The sequence below is a fragment of the Lissotriton helveticus genome, chromosome 6 (assembly GCF_964261635.1).
Source record: "Lissotriton helveticus chromosome 6, aLisHel1.1, whole genome shotgun sequence".
In the NCBI taxonomy this organism is placed as follows: domain Eukaryota; kingdom Metazoa; phylum Chordata; class Amphibia; order Caudata; family Salamandridae; genus Lissotriton; species Lissotriton helveticus.
Window position 1 is genome coordinate 1,982,615,891 of NC_136067.1, and position 24,647 is coordinate 1,982,640,537.

Below are 24,647 nucleotides of genomic sequence, written 5' to 3' on the forward strand. Positions count from 1 at the left end.
TTTTAGCTCGAACGGCTGAATGGATTTCCACGAAACTTGGCAAAATTGTAGGGACTGGTAGCCCGATGTGCCTTTGCTATGTCTCAAGATATATGCTCCAGTGGTTTTTACGAAAATTAACTTTGAAAAATATATATTGGGCTACATTGGCCTATATATATGTTGGAGCCCAAATGTAGCCCAATGTAGCCCAATGAAGCCCAATGTAGCCCAATGTAGCCCAAAGATGGCCGCCAGACACACAAAAAAACAAATGTAGCCCAAATATCAGCCAGATGTAGCCCAACTATAGCCCAGTGACAGAATGACCAATCAGCTTCGCAAACCTCCGTTACGCGAAGCGGAGCGCTGTTACAGATATATATCTTTTTTTGAACGTTAATTTCTCAAAATCCACTGGAGCACATATATTGAGACCTAGCAAAGGCACATCGGGCTACCAGTCCCTAATATTTTGCCAAGTTTCGTGCAAATCCATTCAGCCGTTCGATTATTATTATTATTATTTTTTTTTGCCCCGCGGGGCCCTTTTAAAACCTCCACATCAAACCTAGGGGGTCAGCGAGGATCTACTATGCCCCCTTATAGTTATTTCCCCCTTTGTTTTGACCTCCTCTTGTCTCTCGATCCTACCGAGAGACAAGATGGCGGCCGCTACGGACTTTTTGGAATGTTGACAGACGCCGGAGAACCAATCAGCTTCGCTTCACAAAGCTCCGTTGCGCGAAAGGTACGCGTCCTGGGACGCTGCCAGGTCCGCTGTTACAGATATATATCTTTTTTTAAACGTTAATTTCTCAAAATCCACTGGAGCACATATATTGAGACCTACAAAAGGCACATCCGGCTACCAGTCCCTACAATTTTGCCAAGTTTCGTGCAAATCCATTCAGCCGTTCGGGCTAAAAGTGAGGCCAACCGCCCTATGGAAATTAACATGGGAAAAACGCGTTTTGGGACCCCCCTTTTTTCTCGGCCCCCCCTTGACGAACCCCCCCAAAATTTTCAGGGGCTGCTCAGAAACAAAATGTGCCATTTTCCTGAAAATTTCAGCCAATTCCGTCGACAAACGCCAAAGTTATTAGACATAGAATTTTCAAAAATCCCATAGGGAAAAAATCCTAACTATATATACCTACTGGCGACCGCCAGTAGGTAATATATATATATATATAGTACCTACTGGCGGTCGCCAGTAGGTATATATAGTTAGGATTTTTTCTCTATGGGTTTTTTGAAAATTCTATGTCTAATAACTTTGGCGTTTGTGGACGGAATTGGCTGAAATTTTCAGGAAAATGGCACATTTTGTTTCTGAGCAGCCCTTGAAAATTTGGGGGGGGGTTCGTCAAGGGGGGGCCGAGAAAAAAGGGGGGTCCCAAAACGTGTTTTTAACATTGAGTTTTCCATAGGGCGGTTGGCCTCACTTTTAGCCCGAACGGCTGAATGGATTTGCACGAAACTTGGCAAAATTGTAGGGACTGGTAGCCCGATGTGCCTTTTGTAGGTCTCAATATATGTGCTCCAGTGGATTTTGAGAAATTAACGTTTAAAAAAAGATATATATCTGTAACAGCGGACCGGGCAGCGTCCCAGGACGCGTACTTTCCGCGCAACGGAGCTTTGTGAAGCGAAGCTGATTGGTTCTCTGGCGTCTGTCAACATTCCAAAAAGTCCGTAGCGGCCGCCATCTTGTCTCTCGGTAGGATCGAGAGACAAGAGGAGGCCAAAACAAAGGGGGAAATAACCATAAGGGGGCATAGTAGATCCTCGCTGACCCCCTAGGTTTGATGTGGAGGTTTTAAAAGGGCCCCGCGGGGCAAAAAAAATAAATAATAATAATAATCGAACGGCTGAATGGATTTGCATGAAACTTGGTAAAATATTAGGGACTGGTAGACCGATGTGCCTTTGCTAGGTCTCAATATGTGTGCTCCAGTGGATTTTGAGAAAGTAACGTTCAAAAAAAGATATATATCTGTAACAGCGCTCCGCTTCGCGTACTTTTCGCGTTACGGAGCTTTGCGAAGCTGATTGGTTCTCCGGCATCTGTCAACATTCCAAACAGTCCGTAGCGGCCGCCATCTTGTCTCTCGGTAGGAGTGAGAGACAAGAGGAGGCCAAAGTGAAGGGGGAAATGACCATAAGGGGGCATAGTAGATCCTTCCTGACCTCTTAGGTTTGATGTACCATTTTGCCAAGTTTGGTGTAATTCCGTTCAGCCATTCAGGCTGTAGACATATGTAAATGTCCTATGGAAATTGCATGGGGAAAACACATTTGAAAGTGTTGAAATTTAGAACCAATTAAAATGTTACTTTGGTTTTGTATTTGTGTGTTATGAAAGTTAATTGGTTATGTATATATGTCAAATGAGAGGAAACCACAGCCATTTTGTGATACTACTGTCTGAGGTACATTTGTGAGGAATTTTTGGTGGTGAATTTCTGGTGTTTGATTTACACAGTACTAACACCTCTCCTACTTTTAAAAAGGTGAGTTGTTAATTTGTAAGGGGAACTATGTTGTACACTTGAAGATAATTTGAAAAATGTTTTCTGTTATTTATTTGCAGTCCTTCTGTTATACTAAATACTTGATAAAGTTAGTTTTATATTATGTATTACTAAAAACGATAAATGAAAGTGATTATTTTTTTCTGCAATTTACATCAAGCAATTTCAAAATAAAATGGCTCACAATGAAGAGACCGTGGCAATTTCTTTTGATTTGTCCACTACATTGATTGAAATTGAGAGCACCAATAATGAAATATTGTCACAAGGAGGACATGACTTGTATGATTCCATTAGATTGATTGAAATGGACATCACCAAGAATGAAATATTGTCACGAGGAGATGACTTGAATGATTCCACTACGTTGATTGAAATTGAGAGCAGCAATAATGAAATATTGTCACAAGGAGGAGATGACTTGTATGATTCCATTAGATTGATTGAAATGAACAGCACCAATAATGAAATATTGTCACAAGGAGGAGATGACTTGAATGATTCCACTACATTGATTGAAATTGAGAGCACCAATAATGAAATATTGTCACGAGGAGATGACTTGAATGATTCCACTACATTGATTGAAATTGACAGCACCAATAATGAAATATTGTCAGAAGGAGGAGATGACTTGAATGATTTTTTTGATCAATCTCTTGATGGCGAATTTATCGAGTGTTTGGAGACCATAGAGTTACAAGAATCATTATTGCAGACTTTTCATGAGGACATTGCTGATGAGGACATGTTACTAGTTCTTTCAAATTTAGAAAATTCTGAAGAATACATTTATATTTAGAAATCAAAAATTGTTTGAGACATTATTCATTTTTATTTTTAATTTATGAGGTTGTAGCGAAGTGATTGTAGTATAAAATGAGACTTATAGTATAGAGTGCAACATTTTTATGTTACATGGTAAGTTTACTCATATTTACTTCCCTTCTGCCACTATATTATCTCCAATGTGTATTTGACATCTCTTCTTCATCTCCGGCCTCCTTTCTCTCACTGTGTGTCTCCGATGCATCTTATCGCTGCTATTTTGTGTAATTACAGAAGAGAGTAAAATAAAATAGTTCGGAACGTGAAAAGGGGGCAAAGTAGAGTACTCCTCACCCCCTAGGCCTTTTTAGGCGGTCCCAAAAGGATCAGTTTCTGCTTTCCTGAGAGATTATGGTATGAGTTCCATATACCACAATAACTTGCATTACAACATGCAAGATATCTATCTCCTATTACCAACTTTTGGAGATATTCGCGCTAAGCGCGAATATCTCCAAAAAATAACACCTGCCCTGAGCAGTTCTTAGCCATGTTATCCAATGGGAGGTGGATAACATGGCTAAGAGCATTAGCTCGGTAATGTATGAATATCGCTGAGTTTTTAGCGATATTCATGCATTGCGGCCGTTTATTATCGCATTTGTGATAAACCTTGATAATAGCAAGGTTTATCTTCGATAATTTCTGACGATGCTTAGCGGTAAAAAATTCGTTGGTAAGCATCGTTAGCGATAAATATCGCTTAACTTTGGTAATATGCCCCAACGTCTGTTAACGTTCGATTCGAAGAAAATGAGGAAGTGTTGAAAAACATTGTCTGCGCCATCTTGCCTTTTTTGAAATGCCACACTTTTGTCGTGCACGGCAGCCTTTTTAGATGTCTTGACCAGACCCACTCTCTGCACGCTGTCGATTGGTAGCATGGCTCCTCACCCTCGCAAGCATCTTCCCCAGGCACTGGTCACCCCCGCTCTCTGTCTTATGCATGGGCAATAAACCTCCCCCCATCTGCGCTGCTCTTCCCTGAGAATCACACTCTGTGCCCGCCTGACACCTCCCTTTCGCCCTATTCACTACCGCACCCTCTGACACTCCTCTTCCTCTGTGTCCGATTGTCCAGGCTATCAGCTAGCCCTGCAGATGTAGTTTATGGCCCCAGCTGTAAAGAATCACCCCTCTTCAAAGGAGTTATAGTAGATCAAGGCCCACACCCGATGAGATCCGTCACACCACACGTGTTCCTACTATCTGAAAACTATCCTGTATTGTGATTGGGGAGGGGACCGAGCCTGAAGCGGAAGATTCCAGGAATGACTCTTTGTACATCAAAGTTTTTACAATTATGTGTCACATTAAAAATATATAGCACTCCAACAAAGTAGTAGGAATATAAAACTTTAATAACATATAAATATATACAACAAAACAAAAACAGTAAAAACATTTAAACAACGAAGAGACCGTGGCAATTTCTTTTGAATTATCCAATAGATTTACTGAAATTGACAGCACCAATAATGAAATCTTCTTGTCAGTAGCGGTCTGTTGTGCGAATAGTTCCAAGGCAGCAGAACGCGCTGAAATCTAGATGGCACGAAAGTGATGTCTAGCAAGTTGCCGCCCAGCAAATAACGGCGTGGGGCGCCGCGGGGGTGAGTGAGTCCAGTAGTCACCACAGCTATTCTTACCGGCATTGCAGAATTACTGCTGGGGACAATGCCTGTGCTGTAGCAGGGTCACAGCAGAAACAAAAAGGATTCTGTTGAAGATGTTGTTGGTTTTCAATTTGAAAACAGTTCTGGTGTCAACTGCTATGCTAATGTAGTGGTTAATGTTTTGTTTTCTCTAGAAAATGTAAAAGAGGGGGAGGCAGTCCAAAGTTCCGTTAAAAGGGCAAAGGAAAGGATCGGTGGTTTGAACTATCAGTCAAAAAGGGGAGGGGGTGCAACAATTTTTCCTACCGGGTCACACTGTGCTTTCACCGGAAGTGAGGTCTGCAGGATTCTAGTAATTCAAAGTGAGGCTGGCGCCGACGTCCCGCGGATACAGTTTCGTCACTCCACGGGTGATCATGGCAGTCATTCCCCATCGGGGGTCGGAGACTCCCGCGGCTCCTCTAGAATCTTCAAGGTCGTGGAGGACTACGGTGGTGGAGTCAACCAGTGACCGGGCCATTTCTTTATGCTGGGCCCGCTCTTGCCAGGTCGACCGCCATTTTGAGAGTTCGGTAGCTACTGGCGATCGCGGGGTCAAATGAGCGGACGGGCTCCACCCTGCCGGGCGAGACGTTGCAGCATGGCCACAGTGGAAGAACTCTTTTCCGGGCGCCTGGAGCGCTGAGGGTGCAGCTGGGAAGCCTCCACTGGGGAGGCGGGAGAGGCCTGTTCGCACCGTCTCTCCCTCCCAGTGCACCCCACGGCGTCTCGCTTCAGATTTGTTATGGCTGGACCAGGCGATGAGGACGAGGGGGGGGGGTCGGAGGCATGTGCAAGACATCCCCCCCCAGGGTTGTTGCAGCAATTATACAAGAAAGAAGAAGTGTCCCGTCCGTCTTCGGGCCGGGCTTCCGGTAGATGTCGGCCGGACGCCCCTGGCTCTGGCCCCATGAACGGGTTTCTTGGTTTATCGGCTGCAGCCGGATCCCGTCGGCCTCGGCCCCCCGACCGTTGGTGGCCGGACCGGAAGAGCATGTGGCGGGACTACCTGCAACTCTCAAGGGCCACCGCGGCCGGACTGGGAGAGAGAGGGGAGGGTCGAGGAGACATTCCCCCCCCCTGCAACTGTTCAGCGTTGTAAAGGCAATCCCCTGGCCGGGTCCCGCTGGCCTCGGCCTCTCCTCCGGCTACACCCTACGTTAGGATCTCCTGGCCGAGGCGTGGCAGCAGGACCTGCCTTATATGGGCTGCTCCCGGCTGGGCGTAGCCGGAACCCTGCCCCACCTTGGAAGTTTCCAGAGTGGGGGCGGATGTTCTACTGACTTGCATTTTCCCTAGTCTATCGATTTTTTTGGCGTGGCAGGCGGTGGGACAGCGAGGGGTGATTTGGTTTCTCTTACTGTTTTTCTGGTCTCTCACCACTGGCATATTTTAACGTTTTCTTGTTTCTAGGACATTAATAGGTTTTATCATTACGTTATGTTATCGTTTCTTTGTTCGTTGTTTAATAAAAGTTCATGTTCATCAGTGGCCTACTGATTTTCGTTTTCCTATTCTTTTCTTTCCAGGTTGTTTCATGCTAAAGTTTCTGTTAACAGGATACAGTGATCACTTCGTTATTATTGCATATGTCCTTTTCACTAGGGGTGCTCTCTGGTCGGGCCAGATGACGTATGTCTAGTAAATGGTCCGGGTGAAACAGGTGCATCAATCAGTGGGGAGTAGATAGGCATGACAGATTACAACGGGGGAGAAAGGTCCGCATTACGTACCCTTTCACTACTTGCAAAGATTTTCCTACGTTTATTTGCAAACAGGGAATACCTCCAAAAAGAACTAATTCCCAAACAGTCAATGTTCGGACAATCAATCAATCAATGAGGAATGAAATAGGTACGACGTGTTAAAGGCTTGCGTTACCTACCCTTCACTATCTGCAAAGGGAGAGAGAATATTCCTATTCTTCCTCGTTTGCAGGCAGAGAAGATCCTTAAGAGAACCAACTTCGAACAATTCAATGCTCGATTCAAACAATCAACAAGGGGTACTGTGAACACAAATGAACGCCGCTTATGTACATACGCATTGCTATTTTCAACAGGTTGTTCCTAATGTTTCTATTTTAGCGAGGTCAAAAAGAGATCCCATTAGTGGCCTACTGATTTTGCTCGATTCCTTTTGTTTTTTTACACGGTTTTTCGCTATCTGCAAAGACTAAACAGAGTATTGCGACTCCGTGCTTGTTTGTAAATAGAGAATGAACCAAAGAGAACAATCAATCAAATGGAGAGAGAAGCAGGCACGACGGATTACAAAAGGGGCAAAGGGCTGCGTTAACTACCCTTCACTATCTGCAAAGAGAGAGTACTCCTAATAGAAATGAGGGGTGGGGGGCAGCATTCAAAGCAGATCAGTGTGCATAAACACGAAAATGTTTTTACTTACCACGTACTTGACATTCGACAGCTTATGATATTTGCTATTAAAAAACCATTGAAATTCACTGAAAAAACCATAGGTTATAGACCATATATAGTTAGGAATTAGCATTTACAAAACCTTGAAAATTCACTGAAAAAACCATAGGTTATAGACCATATATAGTTAGGAATTAGCATTTACAAAACCTTGAAAATTCACTGCAAAAACCATAGGTTAGAGACCATATATAGTTAGCTGGACATTTTATTGACATAAAACCAATGAAATTCCATATATAGTTAGTTGCACTAACTATATATCGCGCACCCGCAATCCACTGCTGATGATGTCACATATTATATCATTCATGACATGGTCAGTGACATCACTGATGACATCACTGATGACATCTCAAATGACATCACTGATGACATCACTGATGACATCTCATTTGACATCAAGACCACATCACTGATGATATCATTCATGTGACAATACAATGCATCTCCTCACATTTTAATATAAGCTCTGTTTCACCCAGTGTTAAAAAGAGAGTATAATTTTTGAAACCATTGACACACCAATACTAGTTACTACATACGCACTCACTGATTGCTACGTCTACACAAACCTTCACTCATTCACCCATACAATCAATCATACATACAATCACTCATCTTTACAACACTATCATATGCACTCATACACCTATACAGACACTCACAGTCTGCCACTCATCCATGGAGTTACTCACACACCTAGTCAGTCCTGTAAAGAATCAATGACACTTCCATTTTCTTGTCTATACAGTTAAACATAGAGCACCTTACATTTTCAAACATATACTAACACATACTTACCTTCTTATACAATCATTGATACAAGTACAGATTGATCTGCACAGAGTCACACACCTCCCAGCTAGCCACACACACACTCAGTCTCCCATACAAATACTTGGGCAATCAATCAATAACCCATATAGTTACTCATATAGCTACTGATCAACACATGCAGCAGTTTACAGAACAACAGACATAATGATGCACAAATTAAGACAGTTTAGTCACTAACCCATGCACTCAGTGAGACACATTTAATCACTCACTCATACAGTCAGTCACGCACCTACTAAATCCTTCATCCAGACACTTCTACATCTACTCATTCTTCAATATGTAAAACATATTTAAACTTTTCAGAAACACACAGTCACTGGATGATGTCATCAGTGATGTCATTTGAGATGTCATCAGTGATGTCATCAGTGATGTCACTGACCATGTCATGAATGATGTAATATGTGACATCATCAGCAGTGGATTGCGGGTGCGCGATATATAGTTAGTGCAACTAACTATATATGGAATTTCATTGGTTTTATGTCAATAAAATGTCCAGCTAACTATATATGGTCTCTAACCTATGGTTTTTGCAGTGAATTTTCAAGGTTTTGTAAATGCTAATTCCTAACTATATATGGTCTATAACCTATGGTTTTTTCAGTGAATTTTCAAGGTTTTGTAAATGCTAATTCCTAACTATATATGGTCTATAACCTATGATTTTTTCAGTGAATATATATATATATATATATATATTACCTACTGGCGGTCGCCAGTAGGTATATATAGTTAGGATTTTTTCTCTATGGGATTTTTGAAAATTCTATGTCTAATAACTTTGGCGTTTGTGGACGGAATTGGCTAAAATTTTCAGGAAAATGGAACATTTTGTTTCTGAGCAGCCCCTGAAAATTTGGGGGGGGGTTCGTCAAGGGGGGGGCTGAGAAAAAAGCGGGGTCCCAAAACGCGTTTTTCCCATGTTAATTTCCATAGGGCGGTTGGACTCACTTTTAGCTCGAACGGCTGAATGGATTAGCACGAAACTTGGCAAAATTGTAGGGACTGGTAGCCCGATGTGCCTTTGCTAGGTCTCTATATATGTGCTCCAGTGGATTTTGAGAAATTAACGTTCAAAAAAAGAAATATATCCGTGACAGGGCTCCGGGCAGCGCTTCGCGTACTTTTCGCGTTACGGAGCTTTGCGAAGCGAAGCTGATTGGCTCTCCGGTGTCTGTAAACATTCCAAACAGTCCGTAGCGGCCGCCATCTTGTCTCTCGGTAGGATCGAGAGACAAGAGGAGGCCAAAGCGAAGGGGCAAATGACCATAAGAGGGCATAGTAGATCCTCCCTGACCCCCTAGGTTTGATGTGGAGGTTTTAAAAGGGCCCGGTGGGGTGCGCCCGGTTAGCGTAACGGGAAGCGGACTGGGGAGCGTACTACAAGGAAACAAGAATGATTGACTTTTAACTTATTGTATGTTTATAGACTTTTTTTTAACTTTTTTTTCTGCTGAGTGACGTCTCGGCCTATCTCCACGGGATGCAGTCCCTACCATCTCGGCGTTTAAGCCCAGGGGGACCGGTAGTGTGGGAGAGATAACGTCTGTTAACGTTCGATTCGAAGGAAATCAGGAAGTGTTGAAAAACATTGTCTGCGCCATCTTGCCTTTTTTCAAATGCCACACTTTTGTCGTGCACGGCAGCCATTTTAGATGCCTTGACCAGACCCACTCTCTGCACGCTGTCGATCCTTAGCATAGCTCCCCACCCTCGCAAGCATCTCCCCCAGGCACTGGTCATCCCCGCTCTCTGTCTTATGCATGAGCAATAAACCTCCCCCCATCTGCGCTGCTCTTCCCTGAGAATCACACTCTGTGCCGGCCCGACACCTCCCTTTCGCCCTATTCACTACCTCACCCTCTGACACTCCTCTTCCTCTGTGTTTGATTGTCCAGGCCGGTCCCAGGCTATCAGGTAGCCCTGCAGATGTACTTTATGGCCCCAGCTATAAAGAATCACCCCTCTTCAAAGGAGTTACAGTAGATCAAGACCCCCACCCGATGAGATCCGTCACACCACACGCGTTCCTACTATCTGAAAACCATCCTGTATTGTGATTGGGGAGGCGACCGAGCCTGAAGCGGAAGATTCCAGGGCTCTTTGTACATCAAAGTTTTTACAATTATGTGTCACATTAAAAATATATAGCACTCCAACAAAGTAGAAGGATTATAAAACTTTAATAACTTATAAATATAAACAACGCAACAAAAACAGTAAAAACATTTAAATATTTTTAGGAAAAAAGAAGGAACAATGGTCAGTAGCGGTCGGTTGTGCGAATAGTCCCAAGGCAGCACAACGTCCTGAGTTCTGGACGGCACCCAGGTGATGTTGCCTGGGTGCCGCACTGGGTTTGGGTATCCTACAATGCTGCTCCGAATAACGGCGTGGGGCGTCCCGGGGGGTGGCTCGTCAGTAGCGGTCTGTTGTGCGATTAGTCCCAAGGCAGCAGAACGCGCTGAGATGTGGATGGCACCCAGGTGATGTCAAGTAAGTTGCCGCACTGGTTTTGTTATCCCACAATGCTGCTCTGAATACCGGCGTGGGGCGTGGGGCGCCCCGGGGGGGGGGGTGAGGCGGAGTGAACGGGCATCCCCAGGTGGAGGCTCGTCTGCTGTAGTGGGGCGCCCCTTTACCGTTTCAGTTGCCATTCCGCCCGCTTTTGGTACACTGTGTCAAAATCCGCCATTCAGCTGAGTTGCGCCCTCTCTTGCGGTGCAGCGATAGGCGGCTGCCACAGGACTCTCAAAATGGCGGCAGGCTCTTTCCTTTTTGGGCCTGGTCCACTGAAATGGCCCTGGGACACCTTGGAAATCGGACGCTTGTCTGCTAGGTCTTGGACCCCATTCTCGAAAGCGTCCCCTCAGCCTTGAGGATTCTACAAAAGTCTTGGGGGCCCACGACTCCTGCAGGCTTCCGGTGGGGAGCGGCTGCCATGATTGCTCGCGGAATGACCACGACGGAGCCACGAGATGGTGGTGCTCTCATGCTGACGCCAGCTTCAGTCTGAAACATCCAGAAACAAGGTGGGGCTTTCATCGTTTGGAAAAAAAAAAATGAAAAGTGTTATTTTTAGGTCATATGATCAAGCCTTCCATCATTAGGAAACCAAAAGTAAAATGAACCAATGAAAAGTTTTATAAACAAGTCACATGACCTGTTATGCGGCATAGGGTATAAAAAGCGTAGAAAATCCGTTGGCATGTGAGGCGGCGTCAGTAGCGGACCGATGTGCGAATAGGCCGAAGGCAGCACAACGCGCCAAGATCCGGATGGCACCGAGGTGGTGTCTAGCAAGTTGCCGCACTGGTGTGGCCATCCTACAATGCTGAAAGTCGGCGTGGGGCGCCCCGTTGGCCTGTGAGATGGCGTCAGTAGCGGACCGATGTGAGAATAGGGCCAAAGGCAGCGCAACGCGCCAAGATCCGGATGGCAACGAGGTGGTGTCTAGCAAGTTGCCGCACTGGTGTGGTCATCCTACAATGCTGTGCTGAAAGTCGGCGTGGGGTGCCCCGTTGGCCTGTGAGTTCGCGTCAGTAGCGGACCGATGTGCGAATAGGCCGAAGGCAGCACAACGCGCCAAGATCCGGATGGCACCGAGGTGGTGTCTAGCAAGTTGCCGCACTGGTGTGGCCATCCTACAATGCTGAAAGTCGGCGTGGGGCGCCCCGTTGGCCTGTGAGATGGCGTCAGTAGCGGACCGATGTGCGAATAGGGCCAAAGGCAGCGCAACGCGCTAAGATCCGGATGGCAACGAGGTGGTGTCTAGCAAGTTGCCGCACTGGTGTGGTCATCCTACAATGCTGTGCCGAAAGTCGGCGTGGGGCGCTCCGTTGGCCTGTGAGTTCGCGTCAGTCAGTGGGGGTTGTTTGAGGATCTGACTGCATTGGAAAGCAATTTTTTTCCGCAACTGTTAGACACCTTAGTTCTTGCAACCTAATGGCCCGCCCGTTACGTTCCTCTACAGTGTAAATGTCTACTCATCATATACGATTACAGTTTGCTCCGTGGCCGGCCCACGAGGTTATAGGCCCGTATTTGTATACTGACATTTTCACAATAAAGGTTTTTAAAAGAAAACATGGTAGTAGTATTTACATTGGTAAAGTTTTTAATAATAGTCACTGTTTTAGAATCAGTAAAAGGCAAGTGAAATAAAGCAGTCCAATTACATGAAGGGTAAAAGGTATAATACGCAGGAACGCAGTAAAGATAAATGGTCAAGGGCTGTTGTGTTTCTACTTCTGCAACATAAAGTGATCGATAAGAATCTGATATTCAGGCGTATCGGCGACTAAGACAGCAGGCCGAGCCTCTTTTGCTCAACGGCTCCGTCATGGGACGAAGAAACGCCCTTTTCGAAAAAGGAATATATTTTACTTGCAGGACAGTTGGAAATTTTCAGGGAAAGTACATTAGCCTGGAACATTATAACATATGTTTAAGAAAAAATAATGTTCGAAAGTAATAAAAAGCGTAATTTTTAGGTCATATGACCAAGCCTTTCATCATTAGAATAAGAAAAGTAAAATGAACCAATGAAAAGTTTTATTAACAAGTCACATGACTTGTTATGCTTACGTTACACGCTGCGCGCCGCGCCCCGGATCGCTTCCGGGAAGCTGCGCTTTGTGCACTGGAGCACATCCGGATGCGGTAACGCGGCGCGTCATATGACGCATTACGCTAAACCGCAGGTCCAGAATATAGTCAAAATGTCTCCACCAACCAGTGGTCGGAACACAACCCCTTTCAGCAGGCTAAATAGTTCTGTTAAATGACAACAGAAGCGACGGGCAACAAGAACCATCAGTCAAAGAGGGGAGGGCAAGTTTTTCTCTACCGGGTCACGTTGGGGCGCTACGGGAACTGATCGAATTGGTAGTCTACAGTGTTTCTGGATGTTTCAGACTAAAGCTGGCGTTAGCATGAGAGCACCACCATTTCGTAGCTCCGTCGTGGCCATTCCACGAGCAATCATGCAAGCCGCTCCCCACCAGAAGCCTGCGGGAGTCAGGGGCCCCCAAGACTTTTGTAGAATCTTCAAGGTTGAGGGGACGCTTTCGAGAATGGAGCCCAAGCTCTAGCAGACAAGCGTCCGAGTTCCAAGGTGTCGCAGGCCCATTTTAGTGGACCACGCCCAAATCTGAAGAGCCGGCCGCCATTTTGAGAGTCCTGTGGCAGCCGCCTATCGCTGCACCGCAAGAGCGGGAGCAACTCAAGTACATGGTGAGCGAGACGCTGTAGTCGAAAGAGCGGGTGGTAAACAGCTGAATAGCGGAAGAGGCACAGTGTAGCAAAAGTGGGCGGAATGGCAACTGAAACGGTAAAGGGGCGCCCCACTACAGCGTGTCTTTAGGTGAAACGGATTGTGGGACAAGGTCAAGAATGGAAGAGTCACCAAAAGGCAAAAAGTTCCGCTTGACCCCGGGAGCCGGCCACCTATGTCGGGGGCGATCTCAGGCCACACCAGGGCAACACAACTTGCGGAGGGGGCCGGAGCCAAGCGCCCCCTCCGAGTCCGCGCCATGACACCGTCCCTCGGGGGCCTCCGTCAAGCGGTTCAGGGTGGCAAAGCATCACATTGTTTTCAAATGCAGTCACGTCCTCAAACAGCCCCCACTTACATTGAGAATAGTGAAGTTGTAACAAGTGCAAATAGGCTTCAGACAGTGTTACAAGCACTCCTCAAAACTTTGAAGTATCAGAGTGCATGAGTTTCATGCTCGATCGATTGAGCTAGCCGGATCGGGCAACAAAAAGTATAACATAGTTATGTAAATAGTTATTTAATAAAATGTTTTACCCTGTTACTTTGCTGGTGTGTTGTATATATTTGTAATATTTGCATAGAGTTTATCGTTATTTTGGGCGGGGTGGGTGGCGGAGCCGAGCTGTCTTGCAGCCATCATGGTGTGGAGTTCAGTTCATCTCACTAGTTTCGTATTTCTCATGAGGGTTGTTCCTTATGTTTCTATTTTAGCGAGGTCAAAAAGAGATCCCATTAGTGGCCTACTGATTTTGCTCGATTCCTTTTGTTTTTTTACACGATTTTTCGCTATCTGCAAAGACTAAACAGAGTATTGCGACTCTGTGCTTGTTTGTAAATAGAGAATGAACCAAAGAGAACCAATTCTAAAACAGTAAATGCTTGGATAACAATCAATCAAATGGAGAGAGAAGCAGGCACGACGGATTACAACGGGGGCAAAGGCCTGCGTTAACTACCCTTCACTATCTGCAAAGAGAGAGTACTCCTAATAGAAATGAGGGGGGGGGCAGCATTCAAAGCAGATCAGTGTGCATAAACACGAAAATGTTTTTTCTTACCACGTACTTGACATTCGACAGCTTATGATATTTGCTATTAAAAACCATTGAAATTCACAGAAAAAACCATAGGTTATACACCATATATAGTTAGGAATTAGCATTTACAAAACCTTGAAAATTCACTGAAAAAACCATAGGTTATAGACCATATATAGTTAGGAATTAGCATTTAAAAAACCTTTTTTTACTCACACAAAACCATTGAGATTCCATATATAGTTAGTAGTACTAACTATATATCGCGCACCCGCAATCCACTGCTGATCATGTCACATATTACATCATTCATGACATGGTCAGTGACATCACTGATGACATCACTGATGACATCTCAAATGACATCACTGATGACATCACTGATGACATCTCATTTGACATCAATGATCACATCACTGATGATATCATTCATGTGACAATACAATGCATCTCCTCACACTTTAATATAACCTCTGTTACACCCAGTGTTAAATACAGAGTATAATTTTTGAAACCTTTGACACACCAATACTAGTTACTACATACGCACTCACTAATTCCTACGTCTACACACACATTCACTCATTCACCCATACAATCATTCATACATACAATCACTCATATTTACAACACTATCATATGCACTCATACACCTATACAGACACTCACACTCTGCCACTCATCCATGGAGTTACTCACACACCTAGTCAGTCCTGTAAAGAATCAATCACACTTCCATTTTCTCATCTTTACAGTTAAACATAGAACACCTTACATTTTCAAACATATACTACACACATACTTACTCTCTTATACAATCACTGATACAAGTACACATTGATCTGCACAGAGTCACACACCTCCCAGCCAGCCACACACACACTCAGTCTCCCATACAAATACTTGGGCAATCAATCAATAACCCATACAGTTACTCATATAGCTACCGATCAACACATGCAGCAGTTTACAGAACAACAGACATAATGATGCACAAATTAAGACAGTTTAGTCACTAACCCATGCACTCAGTGAGACATATTTAATCACTCACTCATACAGTCAGTCATGCACCTACTAAATCCTTCATCCAGACACTTATACATCCACTCATTCTTCAATATGTAAGACATATTTAAACTTTACAGAAACATAAAATTACTGGATGTTTTTTTTCAGTGATGTCATCAGTGATGTCATTTGAGATGTCATCAGTGATGTCATCAGTGATGTCACTGACCATGTCATGAATGATGTAATATGTGACATGATCAGCAGTGGATTGCGGTTGCGCGATATATAGTTAGTACTACTAACTATATATGGAATTTCAATGGTTTTGTATGAGTAAAAAAAGGTTTTTTAAATGCTAATTCCTAACTATATATGGTCTATAACCTATGGTTTTTTCAGTGAATATATATATATATGTGAAGGTATATTGAAGAATGAGTGTGCGTATAAGTGCCTGGATGGAGGATTTAGTAGGTGTGTGACTGACTGTATCAGTGAGTGATTAAATGTGTCTTACTAAATGCATGGGTTAGTGACTAAATTGTGTGAATGTCTGTATCAGTCTATCTGTTGTTGTGTAAGCTGCTGCGTGGGTTGGTCAGTACAGCTACAAGAGTGTCTATATGGGTTAATGATTGTTGCCTGAGTATTTGTATGGGAGACTGAGTTTATGTGTGGGTGGGAGGTTTGGGACTCATAGAAATGTGAGTGATTGATTCACAGGGTATATGGGTTCAAGAGTGCATGTGGAAACAGCTGTATTGGTGGGTGAGAGTATGTATGGGTGTGTTATGAGTGAATGGAGTCTCAGTGGTACTTGACAGACTTGGTTTGTGAGTAACTCTGGATGAGTGTTATTTTGTGAGTGTCTGTATAGGTGTATGAGTGCTTATGATAGTGTTGCATTGATGAGCGACTGCATGTATGAGTGAGTGTAATGGTGAATGAGTGGATGTGTGTGTAGACCTAGGAATCAATGAGTGCGTTTTTAGTAACTGGTATTGGTGTGTTGATGGTTTCGAAAATGGTAGTGTGAATGTTACAGTGGGTGTATCAAAGGTTATATTAGAGTGTGAGAAGGTGCATCAGATTTTCACGTGGATGATGTCATCAGTGATGTCATTTGATATGTCATCAGTGATATCACTGACCATGTAATGAATGACGTAGTATGTGACGTCATCAGCAGTGTATTGCAGTGCATTGTGGGGGTGCGAGTTACAGCTATCTGAACTAACTATAACAGGGGAATTTCTTTGTTTTTTTACATGTGAAATATAGTACTAACTATAACGTCCCAGAAACCTATGGTTATTTCAGTGTATTTCCAAGGATTTTTTAAATCCTAATTTCTAACTATAGTATCCCTACTAACTCCCCTTGGATCCTGAAGGTCCCAGTTGGCCAAGTAGCCCACTAGGAACCTCCAGTAAGCACCACAGAGCTGCATTGCTTAGAGGTGTTCCTAGGCCACACCCCTTTATACACCCTGCTACAAATGCAGCTTCTGGCATACTGCTGCTCAGACAATGAAGTACACTTGTTTCCTTAGGTCCTCAGCTGGCACCTGCCAGCTCTAGCTATCCTGCAACGGTCATCTACCAAGCGATAGCGCAGGATGGGCAGGTTACGCCCAGGGACAGGGCTGGGTGGAAAGGAAAAGGCAGAGGAAGGTGGGGGGAGGGTATGGAAGGAAGGGGAGGTGGTGAGAGGAATTTGATGGAGGACTTGGGGAAACAAGAGGGAGGGGGCAGAAAAACCCAAGAGACGAGGAATGGAGTGTGAATAGAAGTGACAAGAATGGAGAGATGGCAATGACAGGGTTTTTTTCTAATAGGGGAGGATTGACATCAGGATTTGTGATCTGCTAAATTGAATGAGAAGTAGCAAAGCAAATCAGAGAGGGTCTGAAAGTAGGGAAGAGCGGAAGGATGAGTGGTGGAGAAAGACATAAAGGGGGTGCACAAGAAAAAGGAGGGAGGGATGGTAAAATAGGAGTGGAAGCCAGACAAATGGAGAACGACGGAGCAAGAAGGACAATAATGGAGGGAAATGTGGAAATAAATGAAAGGATAAGAATTTGTTCACAAAGAGAGAAAAAGCAGAGAAGCGATGAAGGAAGGGTGAATAACAAATGTATAGTGATGTAATTTAGCAGTTTCAGATGCCATGGCTGGTTTTATTTATAAACAAGGATGTCACAAAGTTCCACATCAGCGTGATACGTTCCGAAACTGAGCAGCGACAGGAACATAATCTCACTCTTGCATACAAATTGTGCAGATTAGCATGGCATTGCAGCAGTGGCATGTAGCTAGGGCAGCAGTTCTATCAAGCTGCCACAAGGTGTCACTGTCCTACAATCTTGCATTTTTGAAGCCATTCCACATTATTGCATGGTCTCCTGCCACAGTTACAGGATCTGAGGAACAAGAGTGCCCAGGTAGGTGAACAAGATCAATGTGCGAGCTCTGCCTGCCCCGCCGAGTCCCGCCCCGACCAGCTGGCACGGTTACCACCAGCCCCTCAGCACAAGCGTGAAAGGCTATGCAGCAGGCAAGCAAAAAGTGAATAACACCTCAGCAGACTCGAGGTATCAGCGGAACCCCTGTAACTGTGTATGCATTTCTCAGAAACACGCGGCTGGAAAACTGCTAAAGCTGTCTTTAGCCCAGAATTAAGAACAACAGACCTGTTGGACAGACTCCAGTTAAAAAGAATCGTAGATGCCAGAAGCTCTTCTGGGAATGGAAAGGGTACATCGATCTTCTTATACAAATGCACTTTACATATAGTAACGTGCAGCTGTTAAGATACCCCATACAGTTAAAGCCCCCTGAAACATCGTCAATCATGACACACAAGCTTAATGGCCTATTATTATGTGCTCAATTGCCCCGGGACCTGGCTCAACCGGGGGCCTCATTCAAAGGAAGCGCGGGAGCCCGTGCTTTATTTTTTGTAATAATTTCGGAAGGATTTGCGACCCCAGCGCAAATTCTGCCAAAATCATGAAAATAAAATGCTTTTTCTATCCCTGGGGTCGTTTTGGGACCCCCTGAGCAGGCCTAGGGGGTCAGGGTGTTTCTACCCTGCCCCCATTTCGTGTTTTCATGTTTATTCCACCTTTTTTCTTGTGACTCTATTACCAAGTCACAAGATGGCTCCCAACACTTCCTGGTCTGGAGTGTTGGCAGCCAATCACATTGAAGCTTGTTGTCAGGAGGGATCGCGAACCCACCGCACCCATAGATATAAAAATTGGGGGGGGGGGGGTGTAATTTCTCAGCAACTACTGACTGGATTAACACCATTAAAAAAAAGGTTGCTTTCTGAACCGAGTGCTACCTTTTTGCAAAATTTGGTGTAATTCCGTTCAGCAGTTTGTACTATAGCCTTGGCTAAAGTTTCCTATGGAAATTAATCCCTTGCGTGCTGCCGTCAGCCTTTTCCGATGGCACCACTACCTCGCTAGTGCTGCCGTCGGCCAACGACTGACGCGGCCCCGCCCATTTTGCAGAAGTGCCACACTACCGCGAAATCGCGGCTGCGGCAAAGGGGTTAACATAGAGACAACACTTTTTGGAACCCCTTTTTTTCTCAGCCCCCACGTGACGAATCACCCTCAAACTTTTAGGATAGGAGCTGACCCACATAGACTTTTTTGGGAGAATTTCGCCAAGATTCGTCAGAGGATGCCAAAGTTCTTAGCAAATCCAAAAACGCATTTCCTATGGAAACTAGGTTCTAGCTATAACTACCTTCTGTCGACTGCCATTAGGTAATATAAGTAATTCACTGAAAAAAACACAGCTTTCAGGAACGTTGTAGTTACTTGGACATTTCACTCACACAAAACCAGAGAAATTCAACCACTATAATTAGTTGAGCTAACTATAACTCGCACCACTGCAATGCACAGCTGATGACGTCACATATTACATCATTCATGACATAATCAGTGACATCACTGATGGAATCACTGATGGCATCTCAAATGACATCACTGATTACATCATCCACATGATACTCTGATGCCCCTCCTCATTCCCTAATATAACCTTTGATACACCCACTCTAAAATACAGACTACCATTTTTAAAACCATAGACATTCCAATACCATTTACCAAATACCCACTCTATGATTCCCATGTCTACACACATGTCTACTCATTCACCAACACAGTCACTCATACATGCAGTCACATATCAATACAGCACTATCATTTGTACTCATACACCTATCTTGAAACTCACACATTTCCACTCATCCATAGAGTTACTCACACACCTAGTGAATAATGCAAAGCATCATTCACACTCCCAATTACTCACCTATACAGTAATATTCACACCACCTCACTTATTTATACAATCACTGATACAAGCACACAATCATCCATACAGCCAATCTCACAATCACTCACTCTCAAATATAGTTATTTTTATTTTCCAGTACTCACATATACTGCCTTTCACATATGTACCCCAAAGACATCCATTTACTCACCAACACACCCATACACATACTCTACCACCCATACAGCCCTTCACAGATGCACTCTTGAACCCATACACCCATTGAGTTACCCACTCACATTTTTATGCACAGAGTCACGCACTACCCATCTACCCACACAGACGCCCAGGCACTCATACAGATACTCAGGCAACCAATTAATAACCCATATAGACACTCGTGTAGCTCCTCACCAACCCATGCAGCCACTTACACACCAACTGACAGACTGATACAGACATTTACAATTTTTACTCATTAACCCATGCATTCAGTAAGATAAGTTTAATCACTCCCTTATACAGTCAGTCTTGCACCTACTAAACCATCTATAAAGACACTCATGCACCAACTCATACTTCAATTTACTGTGTCATATAATATATATATATATATATATGTATTTATATAAATATATATAAATTCACTGAAAAAAACCATACGTTTCACACCAGTTATAGTTAGCTGAATATTTTACTCATACAAAACCATTGAAATTCCCACGTCATAGTTAGTTGGACTCACTATAACTCGCGCGCCCGCAATCCACTGCTGATGATGTCACATATTACATCATTCATGACATGGTCAGTGACATCACTGATGACATCACTGATGACATCTCAAATGACATCACTTATGACATCACTGATAAGATGTTTACCATAGTAAATCGTTTTAGGCACAGAGCAGAGCCCACATCAATGACCACTACATTACAAGGCAGAAATTTGACTCATTCCAAAATACTTTTCCAATATGCACCATTCATTTTTTGCCAGCATTACATACTAACATGAGACACGATGCAAAAAGAAACATTCCCCTTTAAGCTAAGAGATGCAAACTGTGAGCAGACACAGGTGACATTATAGAAAAATGTGAAAATATAATTTCTTATTTCACACAAACACTCAGTGTGGTCCTTGTCAAAAAATTTAAAGCCATACATTTTACCAAAAACCATTAAGCATAGTAAATCGTTTTAGACACAAAGCACAGCCCATTAAATGACCACTACATTACAAGGGAGAAACCTGACTCATTTCTAAAATACATTTCCAATATGCACCATTACATTTTTTACCAGCATTACAAAAAAACATGACACACAATGCAAGAATAAAGAAGCCCAATATGCTTCTTAATCTTCCCCATAGTGCATACAGCACTCTATCTATATTAAATGAATCATTACTCACCTTTAAAAATGCTTTTAAAGATTTAGAACAGTGTCAGTCACACACACCAGATTTTCTTAAGCAGAATCTCTGAAATGCACCTCAGACACTGCAACCACAAATGGCCCTGATTCCCTCTAATTCTTCACAAATATCCCTGGACTTAACCAATTAAAATTCTTCCCACTCTATTTCAAAACCAAACTAACATTTTAATTGGTTCTACATTTCAATACTTTCAAACTCACATAATATTCACCCATCCCCCCAGTGCTCATTCAGCCTGTTTCCATGGTAACTCCCACCTAACTCAGCTCACAGGTGAAAGGTTCATCATACTATGTTGCAAATGAACTCAGCAATGGTGTTTGAGCTCTCAATATACTAGCTAATCATATGCAATGTTTCTTTCAATTACTTTTTCTCAACCATTAGAATTACTTCTTTCAAAAAACAAAAGCATGCACCCTAATTTTCAGTGGAGAATTTTAAAAAAACACCAATCATTTCTTCTTTTTCAAGTGCACTGAATATCAACCACTTTTTTTCATAACTCCTGCTTTCAAACTGCCATTTCATTTCCACAACTCATCTGAATACAACCACATCTACCTTCAAGATGCCTAAAGTCTGGATTGTGGGTCATAGCTTTGTTCACTGGAGTGAAAAATATGCAGCAAACAGCTGTATTCCCAACCTTGATTTACCAAATGCGGATATTATGTGGATTGGCCAGAGAGGATTGAGATGTCACCAATTAATACCATTGGTAAAATCCTTTATGCATCTACCACTACCTGACCTCATAATTGTGCACTATGGTGGAAATGACCTGGGCACTTTGACTGGGGTAGATCTGGAAATGCTTTTAAAGGGCATCTTTGGGCAATTGATGTCACTTTTTCCAAAAACTGCCTTGGTATATTCTAATATATGCCAAGGCAAAAATGGAACTGGTCCAACCAATTTTGTCCACAGATTGAGAAAGCAAGGAAACATGTGAATAAATATGTTTCTGCTTTCCTCAGAGACTATGGTATGGGTTCCATATACCACAACAACTTGCGTTACAACATGCAAGGCATCCATAGGAGAGATGGTGTACATTTTACAGATGAGGGAAATAGAGTCTTCCTCTTGAATTTTAGACTCTGCATCGGTACCTACTTGTAGGAACAAAAAACACCCACATAACACAACAGCTCTTTTCAGAGCTACCCTACCTCTAAGCACTCTAAATTATTTTTTTACTCAATTTTCTTTCACTGTTTTTCCCTGGAAACGTACATGGGAATGCACCCAGCGCTTATCCCGCGAAATTTAAAAAAAAATATATAAATAGTTTTTTTTGCCCTTCAGGGTCCTTCTAGGCCCCCCTCAGAAAACCTAGGGGGTCAGGGAGTGTCTACCCTGCCCCGTTTTAATCATTTCCCCCTTTTTTTTTCACCTCTTGTGTCTCGATTCTACCGAGACACAAGATGGTGGACTCTCCGGACTGCTTGGAATGTTGACAGACACCCGAGAGCCAATCAGCTTTCCGCTCGCGCACTTCCGTGGCGTGCCGGGTACGCTTAGCGGTACGCGTACCGGTGAGCGATCGAAGCGCGCATATAGATATATATGTGTATTTGAAGTTAATTTTCATAAAAACCACTCGAGCAATTTTCACCAAATATAGAAAAGGCACTTCTGCCCACCAGTCCCTACAATTTTGCAAAGTTTGGTCTAAATCCATTCAGAGGTTCGGGCTGTAGCCGTGTCTGAACATCCTACGGAAATTAACATGGGGAAAACACATTTTGGGACCCCCCTTTTTTCTCGGCCCCCGCATAACGAATCCCCCCAAAACTTCCAGGGAAGTAGCAGAGCGGAGCTGGCCTAAATCTTGGAAAATTACACGCAAATTCCTCAACGGGCGCCAAAGTTATTCCCAATAGAATGTTGCGGATTTCCTATGGAAACTAGGTCCTAACTATAACTACCTACTGGCGACCGCCAGTAGGTAATATGTGTATATATATATATATATATATATATATATAAATATATATAAAACACATGTGAACTTTATAGAAACAAACAGTCACTGGATTATTTAATCAGTGATTTCGTCAGTGATGTCATTTGAGATGTCATCAGTGATGTCACAGACCATGGCATGAATGATGTAATATGTGACGTCATCAGCAGTGCATTGCGGGGGGCGCTAGTTATAGTTAGCTCAACTAACTATAACGGCCAAATTTCTCTGGTTTTGTACGAGTGAAATGTCCAACTAACTATAACGTCCCTGAAACCTGTGTTTTTTTTAGTGAAGTTCCAAGGTTTTTTAAATGCTAATTTCTAACTGTGCTTACAAAGGTAGGGCATGTGAAGAAAGAGGAAGAAAGGCACAGGAAGAAGCAAGAGAAATGCAGAAAAAAGGTAATAGAAGTCCAGAAAGATGAAAAAAGTATAGAAAGAAACAAGCGATATTCAGAAAAAAACAACAGAGATGCAGAAAAAGGCCTTGTTGCAAAGTCATCCTGTGCCCCCAGCTTTTAACTGACTGCTACTGGTGGTAACTGACTTTGACTAAGGAGGCATGGAGCCAGTGCTATACTGAAAGACTCTTTGTTTTCAGAGAAAACAACTACATATACTAGGGTACACCATGGGGAGGGGTACCCCTTTGATTGGCATGACCGCCCCTGTAAGGCCCTTGTACATAATAGGACAGGGGAATAAAAACTACCTCAAACTCAGAGGTGCAGAACAAAGCTAGAGAAGTGCATAAACAGACAGGAAAAGTGTAGAAACAGGGAACAGGGGTGCAGAAAGAGGCACACAAGATGCAGAAAGTGGTAAGAGCCGGGCCAAAAAAACCAACAGAGGTGTAAAAAGAGGCAAGAGGGATGCAGAAAAAGGTTGGAAGGGTGCACAAGGAGGCAAGAGAGGTATATAAAGAAGCTCCAGGAGTGCAGAAAGAAGGAAGAGAAGTGCAGAAAGAGACAACAGAGGTGCACAAAGAGGCAAGAGGTGTAGCGAAAGATGTAGGTGATATACACATAGAGGCAAGAGAGGTACAGAAAGAGGCAGGAGGGGTGCAAAAAGAAGGAGGAGAACTGCATAAATAGGCAGGAGAATTGCATAAAGACGCAAGATCAGTACAGATGTGCTGAAAGAGGCACTAGAGGTGCAGAAGGAGTCACAATGGGTGCAGAGAGATGGTGGAGGAATGCTGAAAGAAGCAACAGAGGTGCTGAAAGAGGCATGAGGGGGCAGAAAGAAGCAGGAGAAGTGCAGAAAGAAGCAACATAGGTGCTGGAAGAGATAAAAAAGGTGCATAAAGAG